This window comes from Sciurus carolinensis, chromosome 7, assembly GCF_902686445.1.
Source record: "Sciurus carolinensis chromosome 7, mSciCar1.2, whole genome shotgun sequence".
In the NCBI taxonomy this organism is placed as follows: Eukaryota; Metazoa; Chordata; class Mammalia; order Rodentia; family Sciuridae; genus Sciurus; species Sciurus carolinensis.
Window position 1 is genome coordinate 102,572,866 of NC_062219.1, and position 15,307 is coordinate 102,588,172.

Genomic DNA, 15,307 nt, shown 5'->3' on the forward strand with positions numbered 1-15,307 from the left:
ACTTCAATGTTTTAAATTTTTGACTTTTTAATAGCCCAACACATGGCCTTTCTTAATGAATATTTTGTAAACACTTCAAAGTATTTTATGAATATTTTGGCATATTTATACCAAATATACATTTGGCATATTTAGTAACTAGTTTCCTTTACCATGGTATTTTACTGTGTTATTCAAATCTTCTGTATTCTTACTGCTTCTCTTTGCTCTTCTTTCAATTACTGAGAGTAGAATGTTAAAACCAAAATGTGATTGTGAATCTGTTTATTTCTCCATTTAGTTTTGTCTGGTTTTGCCTCATATACTTTGAAGTTCCAAGAATAGGAACTTTCACATTTAGGATTGGTATATCTTCTTGATAAAGTATGCTATAATTTGTCATAAGAAAGTATCCTTTTTATCTCTGGCAGTACTCCTACTTTGAACTTTATTTCATCTGATAATAATATGGCCACACTAATTTAGAATTAATGCTTATATAATAAATATTTTCCATTCTTTTACTTGCAATCTATGATTTTATAATTAGAAGGTATCATAACAAACAGCTCATAGTTGGGTCCCATTTAAAAATCCTTTTTAGTTGAAGTACTTAGTCTTTAACATTTACTGTAATATTTGGTATGGTTAGTTTAAGTCCTCCATCTTCTTTCATCTTTGTTTATTCTCTGTTTCCTTTAATCCACATTTTTTTTTCACTTTTTGGTATTCCATTTTCTCTTTTGACTCAGTTGTGTCTCTCCAGTGTTCTCTTAATGGGTCTTTGTGTATTCTCCAAATTATTATAATACACATCTCTAATGTATCACAGTGAAGCATGGGCTCACTCTTTCCATTCATATATGAATGACAAACCATACCACAGTACACTCATTCAGCACCTCCCCTTCTTTGTGGCAATGTTGTCATGTGTTTTACTACTACAAACATTATGTTTATCTTTGTATCTAAAATACGTAAAGAACTCTCAAAATTCAACAATGAAAAGCAAGCAATTCGACTATAAAATGGGCAAAAGACACGAAAAGGTATTTTATCAAAGAGGTGAGGCAGATGGCAAATAAGAGTATGAAAAGATGTTGAACATCATTAGCCATTAGGGAAGTAAAAATTAAAACCACAATGAATATTACCACACACTTATTTGGAAATCTAAATAGAAAACAGTGATAATCCCAAATGCCAGCAAGTACACAGAGAAACCATGTCACTCATACATTGTTTGTGGGGATGTAAAATAGTATAGCCACTCTGGAAAATGATTTGACATTTTATAAAACTAAGGATGTAATTACCATTGATTGCAATAGTTATACTCCTGGAAATATATCCCAGGGAAATGAAAACTTATGTTTACACAAAAATCTGTACATAAATTCTCAGAACAGTTTTATTCCTAATAGTAAAACACAAGAAACAACCCCAAAGCCCTTCAAGGAGTGAATGGTTAAGCGAACAGTGCTACTTCTGTGCCATCAACTACTGCTCAGCAATAAAAAGGAACCAACCAATGATATAAGCAACAATATGGATGAATGTCCAGTGAATTACGCTGAGTGGGAAAAGTCCAATGTCAGTTGGACTTCTAGAGTTGCGGTGTGGGGAAGGAGGAGGTTATTGTGGTGTGGGGAAGGAGGAGGTTATTGTGGTGTGGGGAAGGAGGAGGTTATGTGGTTAAAACCTGTCAATGCAAGGGATACTTGGGGATGGTGGAACTTTTCAGTATCTTGACTGTGATGGTGGAGACATGAATCTGTAGATGTGATAAAAATATATAGAACTAAGTACACAAACTCATTTGAATACAGGTAAAACTGGGGAAATTTGAATTGGATTGGTGGATTGCATCAATGTCAATATCTTGGTTGTGATGCTGTATTATAGTTCTGCAAACAGTTTCAAAAGGAAACTGGGTAAATGATACCCATGGTTTCACTGTATTACTTCTTATAACTTCACATGAATCTATAATTATCTCAATTTAATTTAAAGTATAATTTTTTTAAAAAACGTAATTGTACAGTGCTAGAAGGAATAAAGAGGTGACAAATTTCCCCACCATTAAAGAGCTTACTATCATGGAGACAGAAGTCTGGTTTTAGAGAGCAAATCCCACTGATCACATCCAGGAAACAGTTTAACTCTAACAGATGAACTGTATTGTTATATAATCACACTGGTTAACATGCAAAACACAATTCTAAATGCTTTATACATAATATCTCATTTGATCTTTACTCTCGCCTTCTGCAGGAGGATATTATTTTCATTGCCATTTTGCCAGTAAAGAAACAGAAGCAAAATCAAGATTATCAAGTTAAATAAATCACCTGTCTTCCCCCCCCCCTTTTGGTGCTGGGGATTGAACCTGGGACCTTGCACATGGTAGGCAAGCACTCTACCACTGAGCCACATCCCCAGATTATGTTTTTGAATCTAGAGCAATCCTCACTTGGCCAATCTTGAATGATATTTCAGTACTGTATGAAGAACACTGGATTATTTATCAAAAGTTTTACATTCTAGCCCCACTCTACTACTGATTCCCATTTTCACTTGAAAAGTGAATCAATTACGTGGTTGCTCCATTTGAAAAGAGAATGGAGGACATTTCTAGAATTCATACCATTTTATATTTTTATGATTCCCTATCTCTAAAATGATGAGTGGACAAAAAAGAATGTTTTCCATCTCGCTCTTAGTAGAGCTATCTCTGGTGACATCACCCCTTTCCTGGACCCCTTTCAGGTGTTCTTTGAGCATCTGCTCCAATAATGGGCTTGGTGTTTAGTTTCATTAGGTTACTAGTGCCTTCTTCTCCCTGCATCCTCCTGCCAGAAGTCTTCCCTAAGGCTTTCAGGCAAGGCCAATTTCAGGTAGAAATGATTGCAGTCATTTATTGAATGTTTGCCAAGTGCTAATGAGTGACACAGGCTCTCTCATTTAGTCAACCCAAACCCCTATGACATGTGTTCTGTTAGAGTTTCTTTACACTTGTGGCTTAGAAGACTTAAACCCTGGGTCAAAGATAGTCACTAGTAGTGGTAGGTGGAGGCAGGTCTCAAAATCTTTACTGTCTAACTCAGACACACCTGGCAATGTTGTCTATCCATTTAAGCCTTCCAGAAGGTCGTGTTTTAGGAGGTGAACTGTTCCATTATAAGTTTCTATAAATCTATAAAATAATAATTTAAAGTAAAATAATGTAAAGTTAACTTGCTCACTTTGTTTTCTGAAAATTGACATAACAAGTCATTTAGCTAAAAGCACCTTGGAATTCCAGTAGTCACCTCTTGATGGCAATATAAGACTAATCCATGTCCCCGCAGTCCTCAATCCATGTCCCTGCAGTCCTCAGAGCCAACCAGCTAACCTGCAAACAACGTGCTTCTCAACAAACCAGCTTTCAGTCAGCTCTGCAGTTAGGTAAAATGAAAAATGAGGGCACTGTGAAGGGAGAAAAAGAGTTGTGCATTTAGGTCACTGACCCCAGGAACAAAAGAAATTCAACGAACTTGCAAAACAGAGGAAATGACTTCCTACAGGGGGAAAACAAAGCACCTACTTGTTGCTGCCCACCCATCTACTAACTGTCCTTGGTAATCGTCCAGTGCAAACACAATAGCTCTATCCACTAGTGTTTTTGCCATTTCCTCTGTCCCCTTGAAACCAGGCTTTTGAGAATAAATAGCTCATTTCTCTTTTCTTAATTTGCTCCAGTGGTGGTAAACAAAGGGACAACTGGCATATAGAAATATCACATATTTTCCTTGAACACATATGGACTTAAGAACCCTGCCTAGGGATTGAATGAAACACAGATGATTCAACCAAGGTTCTGTAAGTGCTTGGTGGAATCTAATAAAAACAACAACAACAACAAAAACACTAGACCATAAGCACTTCCTGAGCTACATCCAAGTATAATAACCACCTTTGGTTCAAGCACCATAGATACCTAGCACTGGATTGTTTTTTATTTGTTTGTTTGTTTGTTTGTTTCAGAGAAGTGTCCCATCCATCTGCAGAATTTGCTCCCAGGGGTCTGGTTGTAGTCTCGTGATTCTTGGTCATAGCTGATTGGACTAGAGGTGAACACCTGACTTGGAAGGAGGCAATACATTGACCCACTAGAAGCCAGTGAGGTTCTCTCCCTAGAGGACTCCAACTAAGAGGCAGAGATACAGGTCCCTGTGCAAGTATAGAGCACTAGAGAGAAAGCCTGAGGACTCCTGCTGCTGGCTCTTCATGGCTCAACTTTCCTCATGTAATAGGGATGGACCAGTATCCCCCCAGAATCACATATTTGTTTAAGCTTATTTTGTGCACGTTCTGTTACATGCATTTCCTATCAAACACACCAGGCTCCTGTGCGAAGTTCAATGGAGGTATAAAAATGAGTTCATGACTGTTTCCAGCACTCATGGAATCTTCCTTGCGATAGAAGAAAACAGGGTCCCTGGAATTCAGTCGAGCCTTGTGACCCCATGAACGTTCTTAGTTTTCCTCTCAGAGCGCCAGCTTTGTTCTCAGTAAACATGGAAACGATAACATCTGCCTAACAAAGTCATTTCACACAGGAAGTGTCCATCTGGTTGGGTGCCAGAGCGTGGCAGATTCTCAATAAACGTCAGCTTCCGCAATGCCTTGTGAGCAGACTCTGGCTGCTCTCAAATATAAGTCACATAGAGATCGTGGGAATTTTTCAAAATAAAAGATACATCATTACTATAAAGAAAAAGAAACAACCATAATAATAATGACTGTTTAGAGGGGAATTTTAGTTCTGTTTGGAGCCTGTGGGGTGGTGGGATTCAGTGAATCACTGCTCCTAAAGAACAGGCTTGTGGACTCCAAGTCCAAGGCCTGTTTCTTCGAAGAAGTGCAATCTCTATACTGTAAGCCAGTAGTGAGTGTTTAGCAGGAAAGTCCACAGGGACCATGGAGCTCACTTTCATGGGAATATTGGGGCAGGGCAGCAATAAGTGGTCAGTTGTCTCCTCCCCCTGGTGGTCTCACTTGTAGAGAAAATGTTCACTTGATCCACTCATCCTCATGAAGGGAATGAGGGCCCAATATGGAGACCCCTTCTCTAGGCATTTTCAAAGAAGTCAGGATGAGAGAAAAAAAACAAAACAAAACCCTCTGTTCATGGAGTTCTTTCTGCCTTGGTGAACAGTTTTTTTTTTTTCTTATGGTGGTCTTTGGAGGGTCTAAATCACCTCATTAAAGATGGGGCATTAAACTGCCTGCTCTGCCTTAGAGAAAAGATTCCCAAGATTCCTTGGAGATGCTGGGAGATTACTGAAGTCCTCACTGCTCTGGTTACTGAGAAAGCAAAGACAATTGCATCTGGCAGCAAACAAATATTTTCTGAGGGTCTACTCGTTTCCAAGGTTGTTGAACTGAAAATGTAGGGTGACCAAGACAAACGGTTTCTGCCCTCAAGTCTTCTGTATCTGGGCCAGCAGTGATGGCAGCAGAAGGAGAAATAAAATGTGTCAGATTCTTGCTCCACATTCTTCTGTTGGCCTCTGGTGCTTGTATACTCATACTGATCAGCATGAGTATAAGGGCCTAGCTTATACCATAACCCACAGGGCAACTCTGGGTCCCCTGTTGTCTATGGTTGTCACTGCAGTGGATATGTTCCACTTTCTGGTGGCCTTCATGGGCTGCTGTGGGACTGGAAGAACAACCACTGTCTTAAGATCACGTTTCCATCTTCCTGTCTCTTGTCATGCCAGTGAATGTACTGCCATTATTGGACAAGATGCAGGAAGATTTAACTGCTATGGGATGGCTAACTCCACAGATCTAGAGAACAACCCTAGCCTAGCCATGGGTGGAGTTCCTGACTCCTGCTGCACAAGAACACCATGGACAATCGATTTCCAACTAAGGCCATCTACACCTAGGGGTGTGGAGAAGATCGGGTCTAGCTGAGAAAGAATGTGCAGGCGGTGGGTGGCTGCAGCAGCCCTGGGCATTGTTTTCATAAACATCCTAGGAATTGTCTTTGCCTGCTGCCTTGTGAGGAATATTTGAAGTGGCTATGAGGTGATATAGATTTTCAACTCCCTCGTCTAGGGGAGTAGAGTAGCATCCTCCAGGTTTTTCAATTACTGTATTATTTTTTAAGAACAAATGTTTTTAAAATCTTGCATCCTTGTGAGCATCCGCCAAATGTCCTAAAGAGCTTATTACTCAAACTTTTTTCACAGTCCCCCTGAGTTCATGTCCAAGTTCTATGGAGAATGTAGAAGAGTTCTTTCCTCACAGCCTTTAAAACAGTGGGTCACCAGTACACCTATTACTTCTTTAAAAGGAAACACACAGGTAAAGGATGTTCATATTCATTTGAAGCTGAATCTTGACTAGCCTACCATTTCAAGAGTTCCAGACCCACTTGCCATTGCTGTCACTTACCAGGTAAATTCCTCCTTGGGCTCCACAGTTTGACTGCCAAAGTCAGACAAGTATGGAAGGTGACAGACTTGCTTATGAATATGCGTAACACAGCCACAGGGAACATACCCAAGATTACAGGGACTCACTATGAAGTAAAGGCTAAGAAGGCATCCCTTACACAATCAAAGAACAAAGAGGAGCGGCGTTTTTTCAAAATTAAAGGACTATGTGTAAATAAGATTCCTTCTGAAAAATAAGCAAGACATGAGATAAGATGCAGGTTTGCTTTGGTAGCACTGTGGTTACCACGATGGTATTCAAAGTCTTTTCACTGTTTTCTCCCTTGAATATAGCATGCCTGCGTTTGGTCTGGAGAGGCTCCGGTGCATTCTCTTTGATGGGTGGAGAAGGAACAAGTTTAGCACACTGCAAAAACAAAATCAAAACTCGAGAAAAGTACCTCATTTTCTGGCTCAAAAAAACCACTTGTAAGAAAAGTTGCTATTAGCAACGCGAATGTTTGCTATTATCAACATCATTCACAAACAGTATTTCATGTGAATTTCAAGATGTCTTGAGCACTTCTGAACACACCTACCTTAAGAAGTCATTGACCTGGTAGTTATTGAAACAGTTCCACGTCAAATCTTAAATAAATAGCTTAATGTTCTTATTTTTCCCAATATGTTTTTCCCTCTTGGTCACTGAGCTTCAAGAGGCTGTTGCTCTAGAGACAAGCTTAGTTTTATCAAACTCCCTACCCTTGCTCCCCTAATCTAGACCAAAGACCCAGGGGTGGCCTGTCTCCATGATGCATGATACCAATTAGTGGATTGGCTCTTTCCTGATTGGCAAAGATCCTACCTGCAGCTTGCAAAGAGTCCCTGCATCTTATCCATTTTTGTTGATAGTCCTACAAGAGATTTGAATGATCATGAGTGGAGAGAAAAAGGCATAAGCAAGGAGAGGAGGCAACAAGAACAGAGAGATCAAGGAATGAAGTCTCTGACATTTCACTGATTGGCTTTCACTGTGTGACTCTGGGACAAGTATAGAGGCTCTTTTTTTTTTCTTCCTTTTTTTCTTGCAGTACTGGAAATGAACCCAGGGACTCATGCATACTAGCAAGTTCTTTACCACTGAGCTATGTCACCAGCCCAATATGTGACCTTTTTATACTTACATAACATGAAACGACAATTATAGTGCCTATCTCATAGAGTTAGGCATTAATTCTGAAAAAGGGAAAGATAGGACATACATACCATGTTCCCAGATTAGAAAACTTGTGAGGGTAGAACTAATACATATCAAGCACTTAAGACAGTGCCTACAGAATAAGAAGCACTCAATAAATGTTAGCTATTGTTCTAGCTGAGTGCAGTTTTACAAATTTATCTAGATGAGAAAAAGATATCAACCGATGACTATGAATTTTAACTTGATGCAAAACTTATAGTGAAACATCACCAAGAAAATGAAAGATGGCTGGGCTTGGTTGCACATGCCTGTAATCCCAGACTTTGGAGAGACTGAGGCAGAAGGATTGCAAGTTTGGGGTCAGCTTGGGAAACTTACTGAGACCCTATCTTAAAGAAAAAAAAAAAAGAGGAAGAGAGAGGGGGAAAAATGAAAAGATGAATAACTAGCTTGAAAAAAGATTTAGTCCAATATAACAAAAGTTTAATATCCATAATATGTAAAAAGTTCATAAACATTGAAAATTAAAGATATTAAGGCTGCCTAGAAAAGCAAAGATATGAAAAAAAAAACTATTAATAAAAAAGGGAACAATTTGACGGCCATCTCATATTCATCGATTAGAAGACTTCCTATCACTAAGATGTCATTACTTTCCAAAGAGATCTACAAATTTAATGCAATCCCTATTGAAATCCCAATGACACATTTGCAGAAACAGAAAGACATATCTTGAATTACATATGAAATATCAAGGAATCTCCTGAATAGCCAAAATCATCTTGAAAAATAAAGTTGAAAGCCTTCCATTTTCTGATTTCAAAACTTATTACAAAGCTACAGTCATCAAAAGAGTGTAATATCCAACATAAGGACAAATATAGAGACCAATGGAATAGAAAAGAGTACCCAGAAATAAACCCTCATATAAGCCACCAAAGGATTTTGACAAAGGTTCCATTCACTAGGGAAAGGATTATCCTTTCAATAAGTAGTGTTGGGGAAACTAGGTATCCATGTGGAAAAAAAAAGTGAAATTGGATCCTTACCTTACACCATATTAAATATCAATTCGAAATGAATTGAATACCTGAAAGTAGCACCTAACACTATACACTTATCCAAAAGAAATAAGGGGAAATTTTTATGACATTGGATTTGGCATTGATTTCTTTTTTTTTTTTTTTTTTTTTTTTTTTTTTACGTTTACATAGGGTAATGATGTTTATTTTATTTTTCCCCTCCCCCCCACCCCTCCCACCCCTCTTTTCCCTCTACACAGTCCTTCTTTCCTTCATTCTTACCGCTCTCCTTAGCCTAACTCTAAACCTAACCCTAAACCTAATGCTAGCCCCTCCCACCTCCCATTATATGTCCTCATCCGCTTATCAGCGAGATCATTCGTCCTTTAGTTTTTTGAGATTGGCTTATCTCACTTAGCATGATATTCTCCAATTTCGACCATTTGCCTACAAATGCCATAATTTTATCATTCTTCATTGCGGAGTAATATTCCATTGTATAAATATGCCACAGTTTCTTTATCCATTCATCAACTGAAGGGCATCTAGGTTGGTTCCACAATCTGGCTATGGTGAATTGAGCAGCAATGAACATTGATGTGGCTGTATCTCTGTAGTATGCTGATTTTAAGTCCTTTGGGTATAGGCCAAGGAGTGGGATAGCTGGGTCAAATGGTGTTTCCATTCCAAGCTTTCTGAGGAATTTCCACACTGCTTTCCAGAGTGACTGCACTAATTTGCAACCCCACCAGCAATGTATGAGTGTTCCTTTTTCCCCACATCCTCGCCAACACCTATTGTTGCTTGTATTCTTGATAATCGCCATTCTAATTGGGGTGAGATGAAATCTTAGGGTAGTTTTGATTTGCATTTCCCTTATTACTAGGGATGTTGAACATTTTTTCATATATCTGATGATTACTTGTACATCTTCTTCTGTGAAGTGTCTGTTCATTTCCTTAGCCCATTTGTTTATTGGATTATTTGTGTTCTTCGTGTAGAGTTTTTTGAGTTCTTTATAGATTCTGGAAATTAGCGCTCTATCTGAGGTATGGTTGGCAAAGATATTCTCCCACTCTGTAGGCTCTCTCTTCACATTTCTGATAGTTTCCTTTGCTGAGAGAAAGCTTTTTAGTTTGATTCTATCCCAGTTGTTGATTCTTGCTTTTATTTCTTGTGCTATGGGAGTCCTGTTAAGGAAGTCTGATCCTAAGCCAACAAGTTGAAGATTTGGACCTACTTTTTCTTCTATAAGATGCAGGGTCTCTGGTCTGATTCCGAGGTCCTTGATCCATTTTGAGTTGAGTTTTGTGTAGGGTGAGAGATAGGGGTTTAATTTCATTCTATTGCATATAGTTTTCCAGTTTTCCCAGCACCATTTGTTGAAGAGGCTATCTTTTCTCCATTGCATATTGTTGGAACCTTTGTCTAGTATGAGAAAATTGTATTTATTTGGGTTTGTGTCCATGTCCTCTATTCTGTACCATTGATCTACCTGTCTATTTTGGTACCAATACCATGCCGTTTTTGTTACTATTGCTTTGTAGTAGAGTTGAAGATCTGGTATTGCAATACCCCCTGCTTTGCTCTTGCTATTGAGGATTGCTTTAGCTATTCTAGGTTTTTTATTCTTCCAGATGAATTTCATAATTGCTTGCTCTATTTCTGCAAGGTACATCATTGGGATTTTAATTGGAATTGCATTGAATCTGTATAGCACTTTAGGTAGTATAGCCATTTTGACAATATTAATTCTGCCTATCCAGGAACATGGGAGATCTTTCCATCTTCTAAGGTTTTCTTGAATTTCTTTCTTTAGTGTTCTGTAGTTCTCATTGTAGAGGTCTTTCACCTCTTTTGTGAGATTGATTCCCAAGTATTTTATTTTTTTCGATGCTATTGTGAATGGGGTAGTTTTCCTAATTTCTCTTTCTTAAGATTCATCACTTATGTATAAAAATGCATTGGATTTATGAGCATTGATCTTGTAACCTGCTACTTTACTGAATTCACTTATGAGTTCTAAAAGTTTTCTGGTGGAATTTCCAGGTTCCTCTAAATATATAATCATGTCATCAGCGAACAGGGATAGTTTGAGTTCTTCTTTTCCTATTCGTATATCTTTAATTTCTTTGGTTTGTCTAATTGCTCTGGCTAGAGTCTCAAGGACGATGTTGAATAGAAGTGGTGAAAGAGGGCATACCTGCCTTGTTCCAGTTTTTAGGGGGAAGGCTTTCAGTTTTTCACCATTTAGAATGATATTAGCCATGGGCTTAGCGTAGATTGCCTTTATAATGTTTAGGAATGTTCCCACTATCCCTATTTTTTCTAGTGTTTTGAGCATGAAGGGATGCTGTATTTTATCAAATGCTTTTTCTGCATCTATTGAAATAATCATGTGATTCTTAACTTTAAGTCTGTTGATATGGTGAATGACATTTATTGATTTCCGAATGTTGAACCAACCTTGCATCCCTGGGATAAAACCCACTTGATCATGGTGCACTATCTTTTTAATATATATTTGTATGCGATTTGCTAAAATTTTGTTGAGAATTTTTGCATCGATGTTCATTAAGGATATTGGTCTGAAATTTTCTTTCCTTGATGTGTCTCTGTCTGGTTTAGGTATCAGGGTGATATTGGCTTCATAGAACGAGTTTGGTAGGGTTCCCTCCTCTTCTATTTCATGGAACAGTTTGAGGAGTATTGGAATGAGCTCTTCTTTAAAGGTTTTGTAGAACTCGGCTGAGAACCCATCTGGTCCTGGACTTTTCTTTGTTGGTAGGCTTTTGATGACCTCTTCTATTTCATTGCTTGAAATTGGTTTATTTAAGTTGTGTATGTCCTCCTCGTTCAGTTTAGGTAGTTCATATGTCTCTAGAAATTTGTTGATGTCTTGATGTTTTCTGTTTTGTTGGAGTATAGATTTTCAAAATAGCTTCTAATTATGTTTTGTATTTCACTCGTGTCTGTTGTGATGTTTCCTTGTTCATTCCGAATTTTAGTAATTTGAGTTTTCTCCCTCTTTCTCTTTGTTAGTGTGGCTAAGGGTTTATCAATTTTATTTATTTTTTCAAAGAACCAACTATTTATTTTGTTAATTTTTCCGATTGTTTCTTTTGTTTCGATTTCGTTGATTTCGGCTCTGATTTTAACTATTTCCTGTCTTCTACTACTTTTGGTATTGGTCTGCTCTTCTTTTCTAGTGCTTTGAGCTGTAGTGTTAAGTCGTTTATTTGTTGATTTCTACTTCTTTTTTTGAATGCGCCCCATGAAATAAATCTTCCTCTAAGTACTGCTTTCATAGTGTCCCAGAGATTTTGATATGATGTGTCTTTGTTCTCGTTTACTTCTAAGAATTTTTTATTTCCCTCCTGATGTCTTCTGTTATCCATTCATCATATAATAGTGTATTATTTAGTCTCCAGGTATTGGAGAAGTTTCTGTTTTTTATTCTGTCATTTATTTCTAATTTCAATCCATTATGATCTGATAGAGTACAAGGTAGTATCTCTATCTTCTTGTATTTGCTAACAGTAGCTTTGTGGCATAAAATATGGTCTATTTTGGAGAAGGATCCATGTGCTGCTGAGAAGAAAGTGTATTCGTTCTTTGTTGGATGGTATATTCTATATATGTCCGTTAAGTCTAAATTGCTGATTGTGTTGTTGAGATCTATAGTTTCTTTATTCAATTTTTGTTTGGACGATCTATCCAGTGGTGAGAGAGGTGTGTTAAAATCGCCTAGTATTATTGTGTTGTGGTCTATTTGATTTCTGGAATTGAGAAGGATTTGTTTGACGTACGTGGATGAGCCAATGTTCGGGGCATAGATATTTATGATTGTTATGTCTTGCTGATTTATGCTTCCCTTAAGCAGCATGTAATGTCCTTCTTTATCCCTTCTGACTAGTTTTGGTTTGAAGTCCACATTATCTGAGATGAGGATGGATACTCCAGCTTTTTTGCTGTGTCCGTGTGCATGGTATGTTTTTCCCCATCCTTTCACCTTTAGTCTATGGGTGTCTCTTTCTATGAGATGAATCTCTTGCAGGCAGCATATTGTTGGATTTTTCTTTTTAATCCAATCTGCCAGTCTGTGTCTTTTGATTGATGAATTCAGGCCATTAACATTCAGGGTTATTATTGTGATATGATTTGTATTCCCAGTCAATTGACTCATATTTGTTTTTGACATGATTTGATTTCTCCTTTATTTGGCTATTCCTTTAGGCTAGCGCCTCCTGTTGCTGATTTGCATCGTTGTTTTTCATCTCTTCCTCATGGAATATTTTGCTGAGAATGTTCTGTAATGCTGGCTTTCTTTTTGTAAATTCTTTTAGCTTTTGTTTATCATGGAAGGATCTTATTTCATCGTCAAATTTGAAGGTAAGTTTTGCTGGGTATAAGATTCTTGGTTGGCATCCGTTTTCTTTCAGGGCTTGGTATATGTTGTTCCAGGCCCTTCTAGCTTTTAGGGTCTGGATTGAAAAATCTGCTGATATTCTTATTGGTTTCCCCCTGAATGTAATTTGGTTCTTTTCTCTCGCGGCCTTTAAAATTCTGTCTTTATTTTGTATGTTAGGTATTTTCATAATAATGTGCCTTGGTGTGGGTCTGTTGTAATTTTGTATGTTTGGAGTTCTATAAGCCTCTTGTACTTGGTTTTCCATTTCATTCTTCAGATTTGGGAAATTTTCTGTTATTATTTCATTGAATAGATTGTTCATTCCTTTGGTTTGTTTCTCTAAGCCTTCCTCAATCCCAATAATTCTTAAATTTGGCCTTTTCATGATATCCCATAATTCTTGTAGATTCTGTTCATGATTTCTTACCATCTTTTCTGTTTGGCCAACTTTGCTTTCAAGATTAAATAATTTGTCTTCAATGTCTGAGGTTCTGTCTTCCAGGTGTTCTATCCTATTGGTTATGCTTTCTATGGAGTTTTTAACTTGGTTTATTGTTTCCTTCATTTCAAGGATTTCAGTTTGGTTTTTTTTTCAGTATCTCTAACTCTTTATTGAAATGATCTCTTGCTTCCCGTATTTGGTCTTTTAACTGTTGATTGGTGCGATCATTTAATGCCTGCATTTGCTCTTTCATCTCCTCCTTCAATGCCTGCATTTGCTCTTTCATCTCCTCATTAGCTTCCCTGATCGTTTTAATTACGTACATTCTGAACTCCCTTTCTGACATTTCTTCTGCTGTGCTGTCATTGGGTTTTATTGATGTAGTATCTAGGTTTGTTTGGGACATTTTCTTCCCTTGTTTTCTCATATTGGTCAGTTGTCAGTGGGACCCTGAGATATTGCAGTTTTCCACTATTGGCTTATAGTGTCCCAGTAGATTTCCAGTGTATCACCTCCCAGCCTTCAGTAGCCTGATGTCTTGGAGGAATCTGATAAAGCAGCTCATCTGAAGAAAACTGCCCCTAGCCCCCTACTGGTTCCACGGTTTGGAACTGGCTCTGTGCGGAAATGCTCTCACTGTGGGCCTGCACCGTGCAGCTAGCCGTGTGGGAAGAGCCCACTGCCGGAGTGTGGAAGGCTACCTTGGGAAGACTGTAGCTGCCCTGCCCGGCTCCAATAAGCCACCTCTATCTGGGCCTGCCACCCGGGCTGAGCTTTACCCAGTGGGCAGACTCACCCGTGGCTCTATTTCAGTCCGAGTCTCTCAATGCCTCCCCCTCTTAGCTCCTGGGTTCTGGAGCGACTGGGGGTGCAGTCTCCCTCTAGGCCGCCATCTTGGATCGCCCCGTGAAGAGAGCCCGCAGCCGGAGTGGGCAGAGCCGCCTGAAGAGGTCTACGGCTGCCCTGCCCTGATCCCTGAGGCTGCTTGCAGATCGAGGCTCTCCGCTAGTTCTTTGCCGGAGTACACTGCGCTGCAGCGGCTCCGGGACTCGGAGCCTGCTCTGGTCAGAAAGGCTCTCACTAGCGGGCCAGTTCCGTTCCGAGAACCTGGAGAAGCTGGCTGTGTGGGCGGGGCCCACCCCCGGAGTGCGCAGGGCTGCCTGTGGATGACTCTAGCTGCCCTGCCCGGCTCCGATAAGCCACCTCTATCTGGGCCTGCCACCCGGGCCGGGCTTTACCCAGTGGGCAGACTCACCTGTGGCTCTATTTCAGTCCGAGTCTCTCAATGCCTCCCCCTCTTAACTCCTGGGTTCTGGAGTGACCAGGGGTGTAGTCTCCCTCTAGGCCGCCATCTTGGATCGCCCCGTGAAGAGAGCCCGCAGCCGGAGTGGGCAGAGCTGCCTGAAGAGGTCTACGGCTGCCCTGCCCTGATCCCTGAGGCTGCTTGCAGATCGAGGCTCTCCGCTGGTTCTTTGCCGGAGTACACTGCGCTGCAAGGGCTCCGGGACTCGGAGCCTGCTCTGGTCAGAAAGGCTCTCACTAGCGGGCCAGTTCTGTTCCGAGAACCTGGAGAAGCTGGCTGTGTGGGCGGGGCCCACCGCCAGAGTGCGCAGGGCTGCCTGTGGATGAATCTAGCTGCCCTGCCCGGCTCCGATAAGCCACCTCTATCTGGGCCTGCCACCCGGGCCGAGCTTTACCCAGTGGGCAGACTCACCCGTGGCTCCACTTCAGTCTGAGTCTCTCAATGCCTCCCCTTCTTAACTCCTGGGTTCTGGAGCGACCGGGGGTGCAGTCTCCCTCTAGGCCGCCATCTTGGATCGC